The sequence below is a fragment of the Canis lupus genome, chromosome 36 (genome assembly GCF_048164855.1).
Source record: "Canis lupus baileyi chromosome 36, mCanLup2.hap1, whole genome shotgun sequence".
NCBI classification, from domain to species: domain Eukaryota; kingdom Metazoa; phylum Chordata; class Mammalia; order Carnivora; family Canidae; genus Canis; species Canis lupus.
Genome location: NC_132873.1, coordinates 2093554 through 2116009, shown reverse-complemented (window position 1 = coordinate 2116009; position 22456 = coordinate 2093554). Strand labels below are relative to the sequence as shown.

Sequence of the window (22456 nt, the reverse complement as noted above, 5' to 3'; positions counted from 1 at the left end):
CTCTGTCTCTCTCAAATCAATGAATAAAATCTTTAAAAAATAAAATAAAACAGAAATGATCATAGAAAAAAATTAAGATAATAAAGAAAACTTTTCTATAGTTTCATCCATCTAGTAATCATAACCATTAGCATCTTGGTGGACATTTTTCACATTAATTAATATTATTTCTCTTTACATATGAGAATTTTAACATAAAAAGTGAAATTGTGCTGTACACACTGGTTTGAAACCTAATTTGCAGACTTAATAGGTCACTAATTATATCTTTTCTTTCCATTAGCTATTCTTTGGCATCATTTTTCCTTTCTTTTATTTTTTAAGGTATTATCTACGTAAAATAAAATAGGTTCATCTTAGGTGTGAAGTTTGGTAACTTTCGGTAATTGTGCACGGCCTTGTAACTACCACCATGCACGAGAACTAGAACAGTTCCTCACCTTAGAAAAGGTCTCTGCTGGGATGCTTGGGGGCTCAGCGGCTGCCTTTGGCCCAGGGCGTGACCCCGGGTGCGGGATCGAGTCCCGCATCGGGCTCCCCGCATGGGGCCTGCTTCTCCCTCTGCCTGGGTCTCTGCCTCCCTCTGAGTGTCTCATGAATAAATACATAAAATCTTTAAAAAAAAGAAGGGGGGGGTTTCCTGTGATTAGCTAAGGCAGCGAGCGGGAAGCGGCCTGAGGCCCTGGGGAGGGGGAGAGGAGCTGGGGGCACCTGCCGGGCCACGGGGCCAGGCAAGCTGCAGCTGCGGGGAGCACCAGGTCCCGGGGGCTTTAGGCCAGGCTCGCCTGCCGGGGGGAGCTCTCGCCGACGGGGCAGAAAAGGGCGGGGAACCGCGCACCAGGCCCCTGCAAGGCACCTGCTCACGGATGGTTCCAGCTCGTGCTCCGCTCTGGGCGAGGAGGCTCCCTGATGCCTTCTGCAAGCTCTGCTGCGTGTCTTTGCCGCCCCGGGGCCCCAGGCCGGGCCCGCGGCAGTCCGAGGCCCCAGGAGTCCAGCAGCTGGAAAGCCGGCCCGCAGCCTGTTGGGGGGACTCGGGGTAACCGCGGCGACCCCCCCCCCCGCCCGCGCCCATCCCGCCTCCCCGGCGGAGCACCTTGCCCCCCTCCCCCCAAGCCTCTGCTGCGATCCCAACGCCCAGCACCTCAGGGTGGGGCCACCTTCCAAGAGGTGGTCCCGTGGAAATGAAGCCTGGGGGTGGGGGGTGCCCTTCAAGGGATGCTCCCGAGCCTTGGCTCTCTCAAGAGAGACTTGGTTTTCTTTGGCCTTTAGTCTGAGGGTCCGCGCCACAAAGGGTCACACTAAGCACACTCGGAGCGCTCGAAGCATCCCGCGGGGCAGGCCCCACCAGGCGAGCCCCAGGCAGGCAGCTGCTGCCAGCAGAGCAGTGACTGCGCCTCGGCCGGGGTGGGGGGGCCCTTGCAGGTGCCTGTCCAAAGATATGAGGGAGGAGAGAAGAAGTGACCCCTACGTTAATATGTTCTGGAAATCATTACATAGGAAGATAAGGATAAACGAGCAAATAATTTAACTATGGGGGTGGGGGGGGGTTGCAACTTGAGCACAGTCTCTTCACTCAGAGGAAACTTTCCTGGCTCGCAGCTGCACACCTGTCTGTGGGCCCTGCTTCCCACATACTTCAGTTTGATGTCCAGGACTGATAACGGTCGTTTCTTTCCATGCCGTCCTATTAATATCTCCTAACTCCCAGGACTTACACGGTCTACAGCAAACCTCGACAAGCAGATGAGAAATATGGTGGCTTTGGGGCCAATATGCTGAGCTTTTAAGAAAGGCTTCTTGGAAGGTTATGTGCTTTGAGGTCTGTTTATAGTTACAGAGACGGCTCTTCCCCATTCCGTAATTCTCCCATCTCTTACCTTCGTTCTCTTTTGTGATTAACGGCATTTATAATGAAAAACTGGGGTTATGGCTGTAATGAGAGTCCTATGGCCTGCCCAGCCATGACCACGAGGTGCTCAGCACCGTGTACGGGCCACATGTTTGCACCTCTTCTACTAGGCCCATAGGTACATCTGTGGTCTTTCTAACACAAAAAGGGGCAATTTCTCTCCCCTCCTGAAAATAGTCCTTGAAACAACACTGAACCTGAATGGTTCAATTAAGCACCTTGCCTTTGGCTCGGGTCATGGTTCTGGGGTCCTGGAATAGAGCCCCACACTGGGCTCCCCCATCAGCTGGGGAGTCTTCTTCTCCCCCTCCCTCCACCGCTCCTCCCTCCTGTCCCCCAACTCGTGGTCTCTCTCTCTCAAATAAATAAATAAATAAATAAATAAATAAATAAATAAAATCTTAAAAAAGAAAGAATTCCTATCATTTTGCTCCTTAAAACTCATTGGGTTTGGGATCCCTGGGTGGCGCAGCGGTTTGGCGCCTGCCTTTGGCCCAGGGCGCGATCCTGGAGACCCGGGATCGAATCCCACATCGGGCTCCCAGTGCATGGAGCCTGCTTCTCCCTCTGCCTGTGTCTCTGCCTCTCTCTCTCTCTGTGACTATGATAAATAAATAAATAAATAAATAAATAAATAAATAAATAAATAAAAATTAAAAAAAAAAAAACTCATTGGGTTTAAATTCCACTAATACCATAGCTTAGGGGTATGGAGCTTAGGGCCACCTTGCAGGTGCCTGTCCAAAGATATGAGGGAGGAGAGAAGAGGTGACCCCTATGTTAATATGTTCTGGAAATCATTACATAGGAAGATAAGGATAAACCAGTAAATAATTTAACTATTTGCTTCAGGGGATTCCTACAAACTGATTTATCTAAGAAAATAGTTTGCTTATCTGGGGAAACAGCTCTCCTATCAGGAAACAGATTGCTCACCTACATAAAAAAAGCTTACTGGTCAGGCAACAACTTGCTCATCAAAACCCTGACCTTGCTGTGTCCACCAATCCTGAACTATTATGGCATAGACTCCGCCCACCGTAAATTGGTTCCCTGTATTTATTGAAAACCACCCCTCTACCATTTGAACCCCAACCCCAACCTAAATCCTATAAACAGCCTTCCTTGGTATCCTCCTTCTGATACGCTAGGTATTCTGTTAAGGTAGTGTTTTTCCTTTGCCATACTAAATCTGATAGAATTAGCTTTTAAGGAGTTGACAATCAACAGAAGGAAGAAAAATAAGATTCACTGAGTGTTGGTGTAGGTGCTCATTATGTGTCAAACCCTTTATGTGTTACATATACTTCCTTTGTTGATTTGTGTAGAGCACATATCAAACAGTGCTTTGTTATGCTATGACTCCGGCCAGAAAAGGTCTCACAAGCCTTATTTCTTGTTATTTATTGTAAATACTGAGATTCCTAATAAAAAGCAGTGTATGCCTGAAGCCTTCTTTATTATGGAAGGGGTGAAGCATGGTGAGACCATAAGGTTTTAAACAAGCTGCCACTCCTCAGCTCCCATGAGCATCTCCATGTTCCCCTGAAAATGTTCTGTGAGCCAAAGTGGGCCTGGAAAATTCCTCCTTTCCACCCTCCCCTTCTGCCCAGCACCCACTTCCTGGGGGCAGCTTCCGTGGCCACTACCTGTGTTCGTACAGCCAATATAATGCCGCAATTCTTCACTCAGGTCCGGTGCTATGGGTTGAAATTTGTTGCCCCCAAAAAGATGTGCTGAATGTCTAGCCACCACCACTGCCACCCCCCTCCCCATACCTCTGAATATGACCTTAATGGAAATAGGATCTTTACAGGGCTAATTAATTATGAGGATAACAAATCAAATAGGATCAGGGTCCTTATAAGAATGGGGAGTTTGGATACCAGAGGCAGACACACAGAAAGAAGAAGGCCGTGTACTGGGAGTGACATGTCTATAGGGGGATGCCAAAGATCACTGACAGACACCAGAATCCAGAAAAGGTAAAGAAGGATCCTCTTCTAGAGGTGGGAGGGGGGTGGCCCCACTCACTTTGTGATTTCAGACTTCTAATCTCCAGACTTCAACACATTTCTGTTGTTTCCAGCCACACACTTTTTGGGACTTTGTTACTGCAGCCCTAGGAAAGGATGCACCCCAAGTGAGCATTTTTAAAGGAAAGGATGATTACACAATACATGTCATTACTCTTTATCGTATGTGCAATTCACTTAAAACTGTTGCTTGTTTGAACTGTTACTTAGGGGGCAACGTTGATGGATAAAAGGAACTAAATGCTGGGTTTCTAGTTACCTAGATGGACTTTTTACATTAATTCTTGTAGAAGGAATTTCCGCTTGTAACTCTTTGAAATAGACTATCTCTTCCTGAAACATGACTTGGAGGTCTAACATAGACACCTGGGTACTTTTTGCATAGGACTTATATTGTTGAACTGCTTATCAATAAACTTTTCTGAAGATAGGCAAGTAAGCCCACAAGGTCACTTAACTAATAAGTGATGATGTCAGTCGTGCCAACTAACTGTTATTTTATTTATTTTTTATTTATTGATTTTTTTTTTAGAGATGGGGGAGAGAAGATCTTACGCGGGCTGAATCTCACCACCCTGAGATCACGACCTAAGCTGAAATCAAGAGTAAGATGCTTAACTGACTGAGGCACTCGGGGGGCCCCTCATGTTTTTTTTTAGTGAGTGGGGGACCTAACTGCCATTTTAAAACAAAGTCTGCCTTTCGGCTCCACAAATTCATTATTATAGGAATTAATTAATCACATGGATCAACTCACAGTAAGGGGTCATCCCGAGATCAACGCCCAAGGTCACGAAAGAGAAGGGCTGCTTTGGAAAAATAAATGTCAAGTGGTCAAAATCTTTTTTCCAACCTTTCAAAGAATAGTGCATTTAATATTTAATCTAGAAAGATTTAGATTCCAATCTTAGATGTCAGACCCTGTAGTGGCCCATTTCATAGATAATGACTTTAGGTAATTTCATAATTACTTTAATCCTCATACCAACCAAAAAAATGTATCACTATGCATTAAGATTATAAGGGGTTTATGTGAAAACAACACAAATTAAACCTTGCTGATAAGCAGGGCCCTTCAGGTTCCTCTACTGTTCCTTCATTCACTGCTAGAGATGGATTTGCCAAGATGGTTGATGATGGGAGTTTCCTTTAGCACCTTTCATTGATCTAACTCAGTGGTGCTCCAGCTTTGATGCAGGGGAAGAATTGCCATACAGGGCCCCCCACGCACACTGGTCTTTGTGAGTCATGGAAAAGATTTTCAAAGATTAATTACATGTACTTATTGCCCTTGTGCTAACTCCTGGTTTAATAGGAAATTCCATAGCTGGTGCTGTGATTCAGCTCCAGATTTTGCATTGAACTTCCCGTACCCAGTATAAGAAAGGCAGCGTGACCACAACGCATTCTAGACTAGCGTCTCTAAAGGTTGCCCTGAGGAGGTCAGAAGGGGAGCTAGTGCTCTCTAGGAGCTAGTACGGACTCATTGGTAGAAGTCCTTGTTTATACACTTCACTAAGTTTCTAAGCCATTTGATCAGGAGACTGCTTTTGTTGATCAGAATTTTTGCAGTCGTTGAAAGAGGCTCTCATAATATCTTTAAAACCAAAGGTGGTGTGTGGGCTGTATGATCATGAGGTGAATTCATCGTGGGCTGGAGGGCCCCAGCTAACTGGCAATCAGCTCCACTTTATTTTATTTTTTTTTTAAAGTTTTTTTGTTTTTTATTTATTTATGATAGTCACACACACAGAGAGAGAGAGAGGCAGAGACACAGGCAGAGGGAGAAGCAGGCTCCATGCACCGGGAGCCCGACGTGGGATTCGATCCCGGGTCTCCAGGATCGCGCCCCGGGCCAAAGGCAGGCGCTAAACCGCTGCGCCACCCAGGGATCCCAGCTCCACTTTATAAAGAGTTCAGGGGCAGCAAGTTGAAAGAGTCTATCCTGACTTTCTTTCTTTCTTTTTTTTTTTTTTTTTTAAGATTTTATGTATTTATTCATGAGGCACACAGGGAGAGACAGAGACACAGGCAGAGGGAGAAGCAGGCTCCCTGCAAGGGGCCTAATGTGGATGGGACTTGATCCCAGGACCCTGGGATCACGACCTGAGCCCAAGGGAGGTGATCAACCCCTGAGCCCCCCAGGCATCCCTATCCTGACTTTCATGTGAAAATACTTAATGGAGATTTATATGGACTTAAGAACAGCATACATTTGTCTCATCCACATGCAGATAGTGTGATTCTGGGAGGGATGACTGATGCCCTGGATGATAGAATTGAGATCTGAAAAGGACCCAATAAACTAGAAATACAAATCAGATCAAATGCCATAAGATACTATTAATAAAAATAGATCCTGCTCTGTGATCCCTAGAGCAAATGTATAAGGAAAGGAAGAAGAAAGAAAAGATTTGTGGTCTTTAGTGGGGTGAATCACAAGCAGGAAGTGCACAGGACAGATCGCAAACTTGAGCTGCCCTCAGTAATAACCCAGAACAATGGAGATAATCATGTGACTTATCTGGCTTGGCTCAGGCCACCCCTTTACTAGTCATGACATTTGCGGCAACAAAGACTAATAAGCAACACTGATCAACTGAAGCAGGTCCAGAGAAGCAAGCCAAAAGGTGAGAACTTGAAATCAGGTCTCACGATGGCGATACTTCATGTGGGTGAGAGGAGACTCTGAGGAGATATGACAGCTGTCTTCAAGTATTTGTATGGCTGTCACCAAGAAGCAGCTAAATGTGCATAGTTCCACGGGGCAGAACCAGAGGCCATAGGGACGAGTTACGAGGAAGCAGATTCTGGCTCAAAACAAAAAAGAGCATTCTAGAGCCACCAAAATTAGAACAAAGCAAGGACGAGCAGCTCCTGGTTGAAAAAATCTGGCCATTACTTCCTTTTTTAATTTTTTAAAAAGATTTTATTTATTTATCTATGAGAAACACAAAGAGAGAGGCAGAGACACAGGCAGAGGGAGAAGCTCCCTGCAGGGAGCCCGACGTGGGGCTCGATCCCGGATCCTGGGATCCAGGAGCCACCCAGGTGCCCCAAATTTTTCTGTATTGAACCAGTAAGTATCCTTCTGAGTACTCACTGTGTAGACAGTAATGTGTTAAAACTAAATACACTATGTGGGGCACCTGGGGGGGCTCAGTCAGTTAAGCATCTGCCTTCAGCTCAGGTCATGAGCCTGGGGTTTTGGGATCGAGCCCTGCATCGGGCTCCCTGCTCAACAGGGAGTCTCCCTCTCCCTCTGCCCCTCCCCTCCTGCTTTCTCTCTCTCTCTCTCTCTCTCAAATAAATAAATAAAATCTTAAAAAACAAAAACAACAAAGCAAGATAAAAACCGAAGCACGCTGTGTATATGTATACCATGCAAACTCTACCTGTGTGCCAAGAGTTCAACAGCACAGCGGAATCTCACAACGATGCTGTTGTAAGGAAAGGTGATCTTATTTGTGAAGGAGTTTTATGTGGCAATTCTAATACAACTTTGCAACTTATAGCCTTTTGTACCTGGATCCATATTTGTTCCAAATGCTCACTGCTCGTGACCTACCAGGGTGCATGTTCCTTGGTCCGGGACCGGGCCCAGAGGGTTTTGGGGATTTCCAACAGATCTCACACATTTAGGTCAACACATGGAGAGAGAGGGAACACCACACAGAAGCCACCCGGCAGGGTGTCCCAGGGAAGCAGGGGGCCCCAAGCTGGGGGACATCTGTGGTCATTGCCCTGCTTTGGTGCGCGAGGAAGACTTCTGAGAGGACAAGTCTCAACCCCAGCTCTCTAGATGGAAACCGCCCCCTGCCCTGTGCTGAAGAGCGTCCTCCAAGGACCGCGTCTGCATTTCCATTCAGTTGGACTAGCGCGATCCCGGGCAGCTGGGGATCAAGAAGCCCTCCTCAGAGGTCTCCAGCATAACCTCGGGGACACGGGCCCAGGAGCCAGTGTTTGCAGTAGCATCTCCATGCGATCACAGAGGAACCCCACAGGGATGCCGAGGTCAGCAGCGGAACCAGGAGGGAGCAGGTCTGATAGAATGGAACCAAGGCCAAGGCCAAGTGCAACGACAAGTGGAGGCAGACACCATGCGGGCCCCGGGGCAGCACCCAGGGCAGCACCGCCAGAGGAAGGTGGGTGAAGTCGTCCCGGGGTTTCAGGCTTGCGGTGCCAGGAGCACTGCTCAGCGGGGTGCGCTTCCCAGGTGCCATTTGGAGGAGGGACAAGAGCCACAACCCGCGGAGATGGGAGACAACCGCTGGAAACACGGCTGGGGAGCCTGGTGCACATTCCAGGGGCGCTGCCGGTGGGTCCGAGCTGGGAAAAGCCACCTTGTAAGGCGGGGCTGAGATCCCCAGGCAGCAGCAACACCAGGTCGTCCCTGGAAACTAGGACATTGCGATCAGGCCCCTTGGTGAGTCCTTTTCAGACTGTGAGCTGCAACCCATGAAGTACACTTAGTGGGCCTCTGACAGCAGCCTCAAGATGAGAAATAGAATAAAATAAAGTCGACTAGAAAGAAAATATCAGAGCACGTTGCCTATAGTACAGATCACGTGCAGCTTGAGAGAGAGAGAGGGAGGGAGGGAGGGAGGGAGGGAGGGAGGGAGGGAGGGAGGGAGCCTTTGATGTAAAATACATGTCTTACTGAGGGTCAGAAATGCTTGAAAGCCACTGATGAAGAGGCTCACTGCCCAGATAAATACTTCATTTGAATAATAGAGTCTTCAGAACATTTCGTATCCTGTTTCATTTCTATGATTAAACTAACAGGAAGCGAAGTGACTCAGGGCATCGACCAATATTAATTAAACAAATGTGTCCTGATTTTGGAATGACATGTTCTGGTTTCCCATTGCTCTTTTGGCTCACACAAGAGTTCAAACTTTATCCAGTGAAAGAATTGTTTGTTCTTTTGTTGCTCTTATTTCCTTCTTTCTCATCGATAGTAATTTATATTCTGGAACATTCTTTAGTTCCACTTCCATAGTTCTGATCATTGGTTCCAACATTCTCCCTTTCAATCTGATACAAATTATCTGGTTTTTTTTAAATCTATTTATTTTTAAGATTATTTATATATTTTAGGAAGACAGTGAGAGGGTAAGCAGGAGGAGGGGCAGAGGGAGAGGGAGAAGGAAGGGAAAAGAATCTCAAGCAGAGCATAGAGTCTGATGTGAGGCTTGATCCCAAGGTCCTGAGATTGTGACATGAGCCGAAATCAAGAGCTCAACCGACTGAGCCACCAGGAAACCCTTGTTTTATGTTTTAATTAGACTATCTCTTTTCTTGAAACATTCAAGAGCCATGGTAGTGCTCCTCCTCTTTTTCACTTGGGCAGGGTAAGAACCTTGCCTTATTTTTCTCGGTTTTACCAAGTGCTTGTTGAAGATATCAAGCAGGAACATAGATTCTGAAACCCACCCACCGATGCTGGTTGTAGAGGGGGATCAATGCGGCTGAAGAGGCAAATGGAAAGTTCTGATTGAATACACATGGCTTTTAGAGAGCTATCCACATGCATTGAAATAATCAGAGCACTGATTATTTATAATCAGAGTCATGCTACAAAACGAAGAGATCTCAAGGATTCTCCTAGTTGACCTGTCTCTGATTTGCAAGCAGCTCTGGGTATCCCTGGTTGGGTGATGCCACCAATGCCAACATAGTCTCAGGTCTTTGAAGCCTTACTGTGACCAATAAATGAGGCTCTTAAGAAGAACTAAAATTATTTCTGATTAAAAAAAATATATATTTCGGGTACCTGGATGGCTCAGCGGTTGAGTGTCTGCCTTCGTCTCAGGTCATGACCTTGGGGTCCTGGGATTGAGTTCCCCATTGGGCTCCCTGCAGGGACCCTGCTTCTCCCTCTGTCTGTGTCTCTTATGAACAAATAAATAAAATCTTAAAAAGAAAAAAAATATATCAGCCCCGGACTGTGAACTTTTATCGGAACACAAGACTCACGGGTCTCTAACCTTCCTGTGGTGTCAGCCTCTGAACCCCACTAATGCTTTCATCTGTTGCTTTGGCTCCTGCTACAGACGGAAGATTCATGTCCCCTCAAAATTTAGATGTTGAAAACTAATCTCCAATGTGATGGCATCTGGAAATGGGTGTTTAGGAGGTGATGAGGACATAAGGGCAGAGCCCTCGTGAATGGGATGACTGCCCTTGTAAAGAGACCTCAGAGCGTTTGCTGAACCCTTGAGCCATACGAGGATGCAAGCAGGAGACACAGCCATCTGCAAATCAGGAAGTGCGTGTCCCCCCCCCCCCCCCCCCCCGCCCCGCCACACTGAATCTTCTCTGATCTTGGACTTCCAGCCTCCAGAGCAGTGAGAAATAAATCTCTGTTGTTTATAAGCCACCCAGTGTGTGGCATTCCGTTATGGCAGCCTGAACCGAGGGGCCAGCCCTCGTCCCCACTCACTGAGCTTCAGCTTATCTTGCCTGAACCCGGCTCTGACCCTCTATGGTCCTTCTGTTGTTAGCGTCAGCGTCGCCAGGGATTGTGGCAGGTCCCCATCTCTGCCACCTTGTAGGTAAATTTTGTCTCTGCTGTGCGCCTCCTTCCTACTGCCCAGTGGATTTTGTCTTTGGCTTCTCTTCGCTCTGTCCCAGCCCATCACTGGGAGATCTGCTCAGTGACTTGTCTTCCCTGCTCCCCGCCACGATCAGCGCTGGTCAACGGGCATTTGGTATTATGAGGTAAGAAAATTCTGGTAATAGCAATTGCAAGGTTGGCTGTTCTCATTCTGCAAGTCAGTTTGGGATTTTGTTTTGTTTTGTTTTGTTTTTCCTGGCGTTTGGAACCAAAAGCATCTTGACTGACAACATGTTGATTCCCACTCTGCCACCCATTAGCTGTGGAACACATGGCTTAATCCTTCTCGTCCTTAGTTTCTCACTCTGAAGAGTGAGGGAGTCGTATTCAGTTGTTTCCAAAGTCTTCCTCCATATCAGAGTTTTCCAAGCATATTTTTTTTTCCAGGCATATTTTTTATTGGAGTTAAGAGGAAGCCCGGCCTCTGGGTGGAGCAGCTGGTTATTAGTGTCTGGTCTTGGTTTTGGCTCAGGTTGTGATCTCACGGTCATGAGATCAAGCCCCATGTGGGGCTCCACGCTCAGCAAGGAGTCTACTTAAGACTTTCTCTCCCTCTGCCCCTCGCCACAGCGCACCTGTGCTCTCTCTCTAAAAAAAAAAAATAGAATCTTGGGGATCCCTGGGTGGCTCAGCAGTTTAGCGCCTGTCTTTGGCCAAGGGTGAGATGGAGTCCTGGGATCGAGTCCCGCGTCAGGCTCCCTGGAGCCTGCTTCTCCCTCCTCCTGTGTCTCTGCCTCTCTTTCTCTCTCTCTATCATAAATAAATAAATCTTTAAAAAATAAAATAAAAAATAAAAATAAATAGAATCTTAAAAAAAATAAAGAAGCAAAGGAACCAAAAAATTTTAAAGATGTTATTTATTATTTGAGTGAGAGAGAGAAAAAAAAAGAGAGAGCACAAGTGGGGCAGGGAGGGAGTGACAGAGGGAGAAGAAAAAGCAGCCCTGACGTGGGGCTCTCTTCCAGGACCCTGAGATCATGACTGGAGCTGAAGGCAGATGCTTCACTGACTGAGCCCCCCAAGTCCCCCAAAGCAACCAGAAGACTAAAAGTCCAGAATCAGAGACCATCAAAAAGATAAAAATCCATGAACGGGCAACATTTTTTTGCAAATTATATATCTAATAAAGGGCTTATATATCTAGAACACATAAAGAGCTCTTACAACCCAATAATAAAAAGATAAACAACTCAATTAAAAAAATTGTCAAAGGATCCGAAGAGACATTTCTCCAAACAAGACACACAAATGGTTAAGAAGCAGTTGAAAAGATTCTCAACATTATCAGCCATCGAGGAAATTCAAATCAAAACCACAATGAGATACACCACACATCCATTAGGAGGCCTAGCATCAAAAAGGCAGATGATGAAAAGGACAGCAAGGACGTGGGGGGACTTGGAAGCCTCCTCTACTGCTGATGGGAATGCAAAACAGTGCCGCTCTTACGAAAAATAGTCTGTCCAGGGGCACCCGGGTGGCTCAGCAGGTGAGCATCTGCCTTCAGCTCAGGGCGTGACCCTGGGGTCCCGGGATCGAGTCCCACATCGGGCTCCCCACGTGGAGCCTGCTTCTCCCTCTGCCTGTGTCTCTGCCTCTCTCTGTGTGTCTCTCATGAATAAATAAATAACATCTTAAAAAAAAAAAGGAAAAGAAAAATCATCTGTCTGTTCTTCAGACAGAAAGCTTCAGAAAAGCTTCAGAAAAGCTCCAGAAGAGCTTCAACATAGACTTATCATATGACCCAGCGATTCCACTCCTAAGTATATATACTCAGGGGAAGTGAACACATGTGCCCCCACAAAAACTTGTACACAAATGTTCATAACAGCTTGAGGGTGGAAATAATCCAAGTGGCCATCGACTGATGAACAAAGTGTAGCGTGTCCATGTCATGGAATATTATTCAGCTATGAAAAGAAGTGAAGTACTGACAACACGGATGGATCTGGAAAACATTATGCTAAGTGACATAGCAGCCGAGGGCTTGGCTTGACTCAGGTACCTCAGCCCCCGATGTCACATCCTCCTGACCCCCCTGACACATGTCCTTATTCCGTGCCCACGGGTTTGCATCTTGGTTGTTTAGGATTGGCCTTCACAGTGCTGTCTCCCCTTCCATTCCTTGCTCAGGTTACTTCCCCAGTTTGCTCGTGTGGTGCCCTCCGTCAGTGGAGACAAGCTTTCCACGAGGAACCAAGATTTCCACCCTGTGAGCTCTGAGAGGACAGCTGGCCATCCTCGGGACAGATGCTTCAAGGAGCCACCAATCAAGGCTCCATTTCCTGAACTTTCCTAGGAAGTTGAGCCCTGAGTAGCTGTTCTTGGTAATAATAATAATAATAATTCATAGCCCATAGGAATCTGGGCCATACAAGCATTATTCCACGGGGTCTTTACAATGTTCCTCTTGGTATATCGTGGTGCTTAGTCTACAGGTGAGACTGAAGGCCCAGGATGTTGGAGTACCTGCCCGAGATGAGCTGGGCGGAGTGCGGCAGGGCAGCGCCCGAGCACAGAATCCTGCTCCCACCAGGGACGTGCATGCAAACTTCGTAAACTCGTGCAAGGTGGGTGGTGGTTCAAATCGCATGTGGGTATCATCTCGTAGCCTGTGCACCGTATGCCCTTGTTGGCTGAAAAATTCGTTAGCATGGTTTGTTCCAGGTGACACTCGTACACTTAGGCTTCCATTTTCAAAGTCAATCTTACAGAATTCTGTTTTTATTCTTTCTCCTGCTCAGTAAAAAATGAAAGCTGATCTTTTCCCAGGGGAAAAAAAAAAAAAAGTCACCTGAAATTCACTCTAGAAATATTTGCCTACAGTTGGTAGTTGAGGGTCTGTCGTTCTCTCGCTCTCTACGGCCCCTACTTCTATTTTCTTGTGTTGAATTTCCCAGTAGAGACCAGGAGTTTCCTCCTGAATATTTCTGCCCAGGGACATGACTGGGACGGAAATGGGACGAGAGTGGCCAGTCCGTGGGTAGGCCCGCCCTGTCTCTTTGTTCGAGCCCAGGCCATCCCCCTCGTCATTGTAAGTAGGACAGTGGGTGCCTTCGCCTGTCGCCTCATTCATGCTGAATTGGGCAGAACAAAACCGCTGCCTTTGACGGGGACGCGGTGCCTGGACACTGTGTGCTCCCGACTGTGCACATTTCCATTTGTTGTGCGTGGAAGTTCCTGCCAAGTCTTTCACACTTGCGGCCAATTAAACACAAAATCCTAATGTTTGTGGCTTCCACTTGCAATAATCTGATTTATCACAGGCCTCTCCTGACAAGTATTAGAATCAAGTCCAAACTGTGTCTTGCCGTCTGACAAGGGGAATTCCTAAGCCCTTGCTCCTTCTCCTCAGACCACGCTGCCCACCTCTCCAGTCTAGAGGGCTGGGCTGTGGCCTCGACCCGGGCTTTCTCTGCTCAGTTACAGTTTCTCCTCCTTTCCTCCATGTAGCTCGTCTGTCGAGGGTGGAGAATGTGTGGATTCAGCACGAGGTTCCCCTGGAGACATGTGCATGTAAAAAAAGAATGACTATTTGGATGGAACGAGTCAAGCTGGTGAAGGTGACATGAGGATGCTTGAAGGGTTGGCGGGGAGGTGGAGACCCGTGGAGTCTGAGCAGGGGCAGGAAGGCCGGTCATCCATGGGACAGCCAGCCAGCTGTGTTCCTCTTCTTTTAAAATCTTTTGCTTTTCCAAAAAAGATCTCCTAATAAGGGGTAAGAATCCCAAATGTGAAAAATGTGAACCCATAGCAAAAAATGACCTTTCTTAAAATTTCCAAAATAAAGCTTTCCTTCCTCCTCCCCCTCCTCTCTCTTCTTCTCTCTGTCCTCCTCTTCCTTCTCTTCCTCCTCCTCCTCCTCCTCCTCCTCCTCCTCCTCTTTTTCTTCAATAAAATGTTATTTCTGGATATGGTCAACATTCGAGATATAAAGATAAATACTGTAAAATAGTATGCTAACAAGATGTTAACTAGATTTATCGTCGTGATCGCTTTGCAATAAATCAAAATATCAGGTCATTATGTTATACACCTGACACTAATACAACGTTCTATGACAATTAGGCTTTAATATAAAAAAAAAAAAGAAAACACCTCTCACTGAGATTAAAATGCTAAACTACTTTCCTTAAAGCAGAAAGTACAAAAATATCATTTTTTTTAGAAGACTTCATTTATTCATTCATTAGAGACACACAGAGAGAGGCAGAGACCCAGAGGGAGAAGCTGGCTCCATGCGGTGAGCCCAATGCAGGACTCGATCCCAGGTCTCCAGGACCACGCCCTGGACTGAAGGCGGCGCTAAACCACCGAGCCACCCAGTGATCTCAAGAAATATCATTAAAAAATAATTTCACATTTGTCTTCAATTCCACCTCTGAAGAAAGTTAAGACGAGTGTCTTGTGGGTGCTTCCAGAGTTATCCTACATATGAACGTATTCTGACACGTTGGTTGGAGCCCCACAAAAATCAAACAAGATTTACAACCCAGGAAAAGACCATCCTCATCGTGCCCAAGGAGAAAGAAGTGGTGGTTCCGTAGATTGTGGGAGATGGTGAGGCTCCTGCCTAGATTTCCTGATCTACCTAGAATTCTCTCCAGAAGGACAGTCCTTATGATCTGTAGATCAAAAGACACAGTCCATCTCTGCTGAGATAGGACACAATAAAATAAAATCTATTCAGAATATTTCCTGTCTTAAATTGTGGGAAACAGACCAGTTGTGGATCTTCTGAGCAGCTCGTACGTGGAGTTCATCTTTGGTCCACAAACCTACATGGGTCAGTGAGTGTATGAGTCAGCGTCAGTCACCATAACAAAATAGCACAGGCCCGGTGGCTTGAACAACAGACATTTATTTCCTAGTTTTTCTTTAGGGAGTGGCAGGGTTGGTTTCCAGGGAGGCCTGTTTCCGGCTTGTAGATCTCTGCCTTCTCCTTGTGGCCTTTCCCCAGTGTGCGGGCAGCAGAGAGAGAGCGCGCGCGCGCACTCTGACGTCTCTTCCTCTTCTTGTAAGGGCACGGTTCATATCAGGTTTGGGCCCTACCCTTAAGATCTCATTTAATCTTAATTACTTCTTTAAAGGCTCTGTCTCCAAATATAGTCACATTGGAGGTCAGGGCTTCAGCAGATGAGTTTGGGTCCACAACAGTTCATGGTGGTGATAACTATTTTAATGAGATAACAGCAGCGACTATTTACTTAGGTACCTACTATGTGTTGGCCAATGTACAGCTTGCTCCATGCATATTATCTAGAGTTCTCAAAATAACTCCACCAAGTAGGTATTATTTGTTTTTTAAATATTTTATTTATTTATTCATGAGAGACACAGAGAGAGGCAGAGACACAGACAGAGAAGCAGGTTCCCTGCAGGGAGCCCGATGTGGGACTCGATCCCAGGACCCTGGGCCCAAGGCAGATGCTCAATGGCTGAGCCACCCAGGCGCCCCCCAAGTAGGCATTATTGCTCCCAGTGTGATCCTCAAAATACTTAATGACTGATACAGTTTGGGTGCTGACCAATCAGAATGAACACTGCCTGCAGACGGGGGTGCCGGAGGGCTGAGGAGGAGCCTCAGCTATTCCATTGAGCAGGTGAAAAGGGGAAGATTTGGAGGGATTAGGCTAGTTGTCTAGACGCTCATGCAGCTGGCAAACGGGGGATCAGGGTGACTCAGCACTATGCTGGCTGTGGCCACTCACGGGGAGCTCTCCGCCGAGGGTGTCCACATTTCTCCGTGTCCGTGAGCCTTCGAGGGTGCTCCATCATAACCCACCCACCTCCAGGCCTGCCGCGCATGGGGCTGCCCGAGTCTCGAGGTCCCTGCGCCCGTTGACTGCTCTCAAGGCTGCCCCAGACCTTGGTGCAAGGGCCTCCGGCACCGGCCCCTCTGGCTCCCATCCCACAGTATTGCAGAGTTTCTTAATCGGGACCATGCCCCAGGCCCCGAGAGGTCTTTCCCAAAGGATTTATCTGGATCTTTGGGGTCCTTTGCCGCCATCCACGAATTTGACCTGCCCTGGTTGTCTAAGTCAGGTGTGTGCTCCTTCCTCTATTTGATCTCATCTTGGGTCTTGGACTTGAGCCTGATTATCCATCATGAAGCACCAAATACCAAACTGTTTTCTAGGCTCCGCTTCTAGGCCCAGTCCATTCTTGGAATTACTTCCCACTGACCTCCTCTTCCCATTCCAAGCGCACCTCAGTCTCAGGGCGCCCCGCATTCTTTGGCCCCATACCCTGCTGCGCTCACTGGGACTAGAACCGATGTTTGCAGTATAAGCAGAATGTTCATTGCTCTGGGGAAAAATTTGAAGGATAATTAGTGCTCTGTTGACAAACGATAAGCTATCTTTTACGTGCCTTTTGTTTGATATGCACCAAATGTTGTATTTCCGTTTCTGGGTTTTGCTGAGTGTGCACATTTCAGGCCCTCCTTGACCTTGGAATGATGACCTGCCGATGATGACGGGAGCCTCCCCTCCGTGGCTCCAAAGTTTCCAGTCCGAGGGGAGGTCCTGACCACTCCCCTTTCGCACCGTAAATGAAATATCAGCGAGCACATCAGCTCTGCCCTTTAGAAAAACTGCCTAGGGACACAAAGGTGTCATAGTCACCTGCCAAAACACCCGGGCCAAGCTGTGGGTTCCAGGTTGGCGTGAGGGCTGCTCTGGGGAAGGACAGCTTTCCCACCCGGCGCTGCTCTCCTTGACACCCAGACAGTAAGAAGCATCTGGAAACGGCAGTGTGGGTCCTGAGCCGGGTGCTCAGAAGTGGGTCCAGGCTGCCCAACGCCGGACGTGCAGTCCTTGGTCCCCCGGCAAATATTTACGGAGCACAATGTCGGCGACGGGCCCTCGCCTGGACGTGAGAGCCGGCATCGGGGAACAGGCTAGGCTGCCGGCCGCAGGGACCCCCGGGAGCCACCCCTGAGTGTCATCCGGGACCAACAGGCAGTGGCATGAGCTGCCGGCCTGGAACCGTGCAGCCCTGATGCTGACACGCCGGGAATCAGACCCAGGGAGCCCCCGGAAACAGTGCAGGTGAACCTCAGCTGCCGAAACCTGCTCTGCACGTGTCAAAGGCCTTGGTTTCTTCTGGCCGGGAAAATGTTGAGAAAAATTTATTAAAACAGGAACCAGACCGACACACAGTCCTGTACTTAACATTAAACCTAGGATCCGGGCGCCCTGGGGACTCAGTGGTCGTGCGCCTGCCTTCGGCCCAGGGCGTGACCCCGGGGTCCTGGGATCGAGTCCCGCATCCGGCTCCCCGCAGGGAACCTGCTTCTCCCTCTGCCTGTGTCTCTGCCTCTCTGTGTGTGTCTCTCAGGAATAAATAAATAAAATATTTAAAAATAAAATAAACTAAAATAAATAAATAAACAAACAGACCTAGGATCTGTGCTTCAGAGACCATTTTCGAGAAGGCTTGATCTCGCTGGGATGGATCCCTGGGACCACCGCTAAGATCTCTGAATGCTCAGCAAGTAAATGCAATGTTTGCTCAAGTTAGTGCTACCTCAGAGTATAAGATGCTCCTCTTTCCCCTACACTCCTTCTTCCCACAAGGTGATCTATTCCAAAGCTTATCTTCTTTGGTTCCAGGAGGCAAAGTTTCCCACTGAACTCTTTCAACCTTTTGAACTTACTGCCATCTGCCTTCTGCGAAGAATTATCTGAATATTGCTTTTGAAAGGGATTATTTGAACTTTCTAAAAGCTAGCTGTCTGGGGCCTTGTTAAAACACACACACACACACCTTTAAATTCTAGTTCTTCCATGAAATGACTGCCTATTTATCACTGTCATTTATTTACTTTAAAATAACTATAATTTCTTGAAGACAAGGAGGCTTATGTTAGAAACAGGATGATTAATGGCTTATTTTAGTTCTGCTGAATGAAACACTGTCAATTCCTGTTTCTGAGGGGCACATGGACAGAGATGGAAGCCTTCCTTTTCTTTTGCATTCTGCCAATTTCGTAGCCCAGAGTCAAAGAATGGAGGTGGATTGATTTCTATCAGGTCCCATGAAAATCCCAGCCTGTCTCCTGTCCAGCCAGTCATTTTGAGTTCCTGCGCTGGGAGGTGACTCAACATGTTGCCAGGGGATTTAGTGTTCCATCTGCCTCCCTTTACACCTGGCTCACCAGGAGCTTCGGTATCCACAGCGAGCCTGGAAGCGTAGGTTGGCCCAGGGCGCAGCTCACTGGACCAGAGTCCCCGTCACTGATGTAGCTGCTCCTCTCAGAACTGGTTTACCAGGCACCCTGGGTGGCTCAGCGGCGGAGCGTCTGCCTTCGTTGGGTTCAGGGCGTGACCCTGGGGTCCAGGATCGAGTCCCACATCGGGCTCCCTGCAGGGCCCTTGCTTCTCCCTCTGCCTGTGTCTCTGCCTCTCTATATCTCTCATGAATAAATAAATAAAAATCTTTTTTTAACAATTGTGGAAAAAAAAAAAAGAACTGGTCTACCACTTGGTTGAAGAACATACTTCAGCAGGAAGGCACTTGGTTCTATAGCGGGAACCTCTCAGAGGCGCACAACTGCGTCCACTCTGAATCTCAAACCCAGGAGCCTCTGGTGTGCAGTTGGATTTGGATGTGGGGCAGTGTGGACCCAGGGCCTCATGAAGCCTGCTGGCATTCCTTCTAGAATCAAGGGCTCACAAAAGCCTCACGTTCAACTGTAGCAAGCACCGTAGAGGAAGCCCTGTTCCCATGTTCTAGAAATGAAAGCTATGCACACCCTTTTAAAGTTATTGGCAAATTGCTGTCCATAGAAAAATTATTTTCACCACATAATTCAAGGTTTCCCATTTCTAAACTCAGATCATTGTCCTGCTGTACGTTCAAGTGATTTTGACTTGATTTTATTGCCTGACAATGTGAATGTAGTTTTGGAAATCATATCACTGTATCAGATGATTGCATTCCTAATAGGGAGGACATTTCTTACAGATCTTACAGGTTGTTACCCATGTGCACTTTTGTGATTACTTTCTCAGGGTCTTTGTTGTATTAACAAAGAGAAACTGGTTATTTTTATCACTCGAGAAAGACTTAAGAGGTTTATTTAAGGGAGAATAAATATTTTCTCAAATATTTTTATCTTTAAGAGTACAATAAGCTGGTTATAAAGGATCTAACCTGGAAATTTGGCCTAGTACTATTCTCTTCGTCCTGAGAACGGTGTGTGTGTGTGCCCGTATTGGTGGGAGGGGGTGGGGGTGGAGGTAGTTGTGACAGAGGTGTGCGGAGGAGGTCAAGTACCATTCAGTGTTCAGGCAGTCAACTCCAGTAGGATGAAATGTAAGTCTCTTTAGACTTACCTGCATGACTCTGACCCTTACCTCCCATAGTTGGCTGATCTTGCTTGACGTGTGGCTTTTATCTTTCTGAAAGGAGGCAAATCAAACGTAGACAAACATTTATTGTACCCTTGCTATGTGAGGAATACAAGGCACACTCTTTGCCCTCCTAAAGCTTCTGATTCAACTGGAGCGAAGTTAAACACCATTAAAGACAGTAATGAAGATATGGTCCGTAGCATGTTGGTGGGGGTGGGGGGGGTGGGGGTGAGGTTTATCCAAAGATAACCTCAAGCCTGTCCCCTCCAAAACTCGTCCCAGGACTTCCTACATGCCCTTGAATGAATTGGAATCAAATGGCTAGTCAGTTGCAATGGACGAAGGGCCTCTTCTCAGCAGTGCAAAGCTCTTCCCATAGACAGTGCTTGGGTTCCAGAAGCCTCTGAGGATTCTCTCACCTGACTCATCGCCCTTGACTGCCAGGCTGGACTGGCCAACTCAGGGTTCATGTCCCAGCCAGTTGCAGAAAAAGGAGTTGGATCAGAAAGTCCACAGGGATGGCCTACTTCAAAGACAAGGGATGGGAAGAGTTTGGTTCCCCACTCTATCTCCAAGGCCAGGCATTGAGCAGGTGCTCAGCGGCCAACTGGGTGAGTGAATAATCGAATGGTACATTATGGACTGATAGATTCTTACTCTTTGTCAAACATAGTGTGGTATTGTTCTTTCTTAGGCCCAACATGAATGATTAGACACATATTCTCACTGCCTTTAAATCACAGCCACTCAAAAACTAATTTCAACTTTAGTAAACATTTTCCCCTTAAGCCATAAAAAATTCTTCCTTTTAAAAATAGATTATTCTAGGACCCTAGGAGGTTAATGTACCTAATGCACAATCACCAAGGAGATGAAACAAAGGTTATCTTTGGATAAATTCTATTTTCTTTCACCAAAGAAAACAATTAAGTGTTTCCAATGGAGGGCTTGTAGTCTGGAATACAAAGTACTAAGGTTTTAATGCAACTAGGAAATTTAAACCATTAAGAAACTTTGTGGCATTATGCAAATGTTGAGAAAAAAGTCCTGGGAAATGCTCTCAGATATTTTCACTTAATTATTTTTATTCTGAGAATTGGCCAACTGTCAGTTATCTTCTCTGCATATCGGAATGCAAATCAATTGATTTCTTGAAACTGCTCTTTAGAAATAATGACAAGAAGTCAGTCATCAGCATGTCATGCCTAGCTGTTTACTTCACTCATGCATGACTACCCATTTTGATGGAAAGATCTAGAAAGAGAAATTCAGTTTTGTATTAAGACCATTTGTATTAGAAATCATGACTTTTTCTCAAGGCTGCCTTCTGATTTATGGACGTCTATATTCATCAGTCTACTTTTTAAAAATATTTCTAATCTGTTTTCTAAAATAAAATATGATTTCTTAACACTATAGAAAGAATTATATACTAACTGCCAAAATGCAAATAAGTGAAATAAAAGTCAAATGATCCTATCCCCAAAGGTAATCATTGTTAAGACTTTCATATGTATGTTCCTTCTAGTCTTTTTTCCAAACATAACAAAAATCATGATTTTTAAAAATAACAGAATGCTTTTTCATTTGATATTTTTCCATGTCGATTTTTTTCTGGAATAAATATATCACTCTAAATTATTCTGCAACACTCAGGTGAGATGATGGGCAATATTTGGAACTTTGGGGGGAACATAGGCAGGAAAATGTTTTGGACACTGTAACATAAAAAACATAAAGGCAAAATTAATGCTAATTTTCCCTAGTCTAAAAATGATGTGTTTTTCTCAGACCCTGTGGTATAGTTTGAATAAAACTGAATGAATAAATTAAACCTCACAACAGTGTCTTTGTCCTAGGGCTTCTTTTCTTTCCCCTAATAGAAGTCGGGTACAAGTGAGATTTTATATGAGGGTTGATTTTATATGTTTAGTTTTCTGGCATTATGATGTGTTTTTAAAATATAAAAGGTGTTATTGGGGCACCTGGCCGGCTTAGTCAGTAGAACATGTGACTCTTGATCTCAGGGTCATGAGTTCGACCATGTTGGGCATGGAGCCTACCTAAAAAAAAAAAAAAAAAAAAAAAAAAAAGAGAGAGAGAGAGAGAGAGAAAGGAAACAAACAAAATGTGTGATCACTATTAAAATTTATTTGCGTTTGTTTTTGTCTGATCCCAACCTAGCGGAGTAACTGAACAATTTACTCAGTGTAGCCAAAGAGAAACGACACGTTTTGGCATTTAAAGTCAGTGTTTTTGAAAACAGAGGACCCAATGGAACACTTAGCGAGATATCCACCAAAAAACAAATCTCGGGTCATAGTTCCAGAATAACTAGGCCACCTCAACTATGGAAGTGCCCCCTCGCTGGCGTGTCTGAGGCGCTCCCATGCCTCTCACCAGCTAGTGGCTTGTAAGAGTACGCAGTGTCAGGTTCTCGTCACCTCCGTGGTGGTGATGGATTAGCATCAGTCGAAAGACCTGAGATTGTTTTCATATTTTGAAATCCGTGAATTATAACTCTTTCGGAAGC

The 22456-nt window shown here is 46.3% G+C and overlaps 2 long non-coding RNA genes across 2 annotated transcripts in view; one reads left to right on the top strand and one right to left on the bottom strand.

The window, feature by feature from the left end:
- Positions 1-3342: 3342 nt before the first annotated feature.
- Positions 3343-20566, bottom strand: LOC140625292 (uncharacterized). The gene is made up of 3 exons (XR_012024644.1): positions 19927-20566; positions 4703-4754; positions 3343-4031 (listed from the first exon to the last, which is right to left on the bottom strand). It is a non-coding gene; the product is annotated as an uncharacterized lncRNA (long non-coding RNA).
- LOC140625293 (uncharacterized) overlaps positions 20216-22456 on the top strand; it is a 21851-nt gene continuing 19610 nt past the window's right edge. Inside the window, exon 1 of the long non-coding RNA XR_012024645.1 lies at positions 20216-20534. This is a non-coding gene — a long non-coding RNA (uncharacterized lncRNA). The remainder of the gene's footprint in view (positions 20535-22456) is intronic.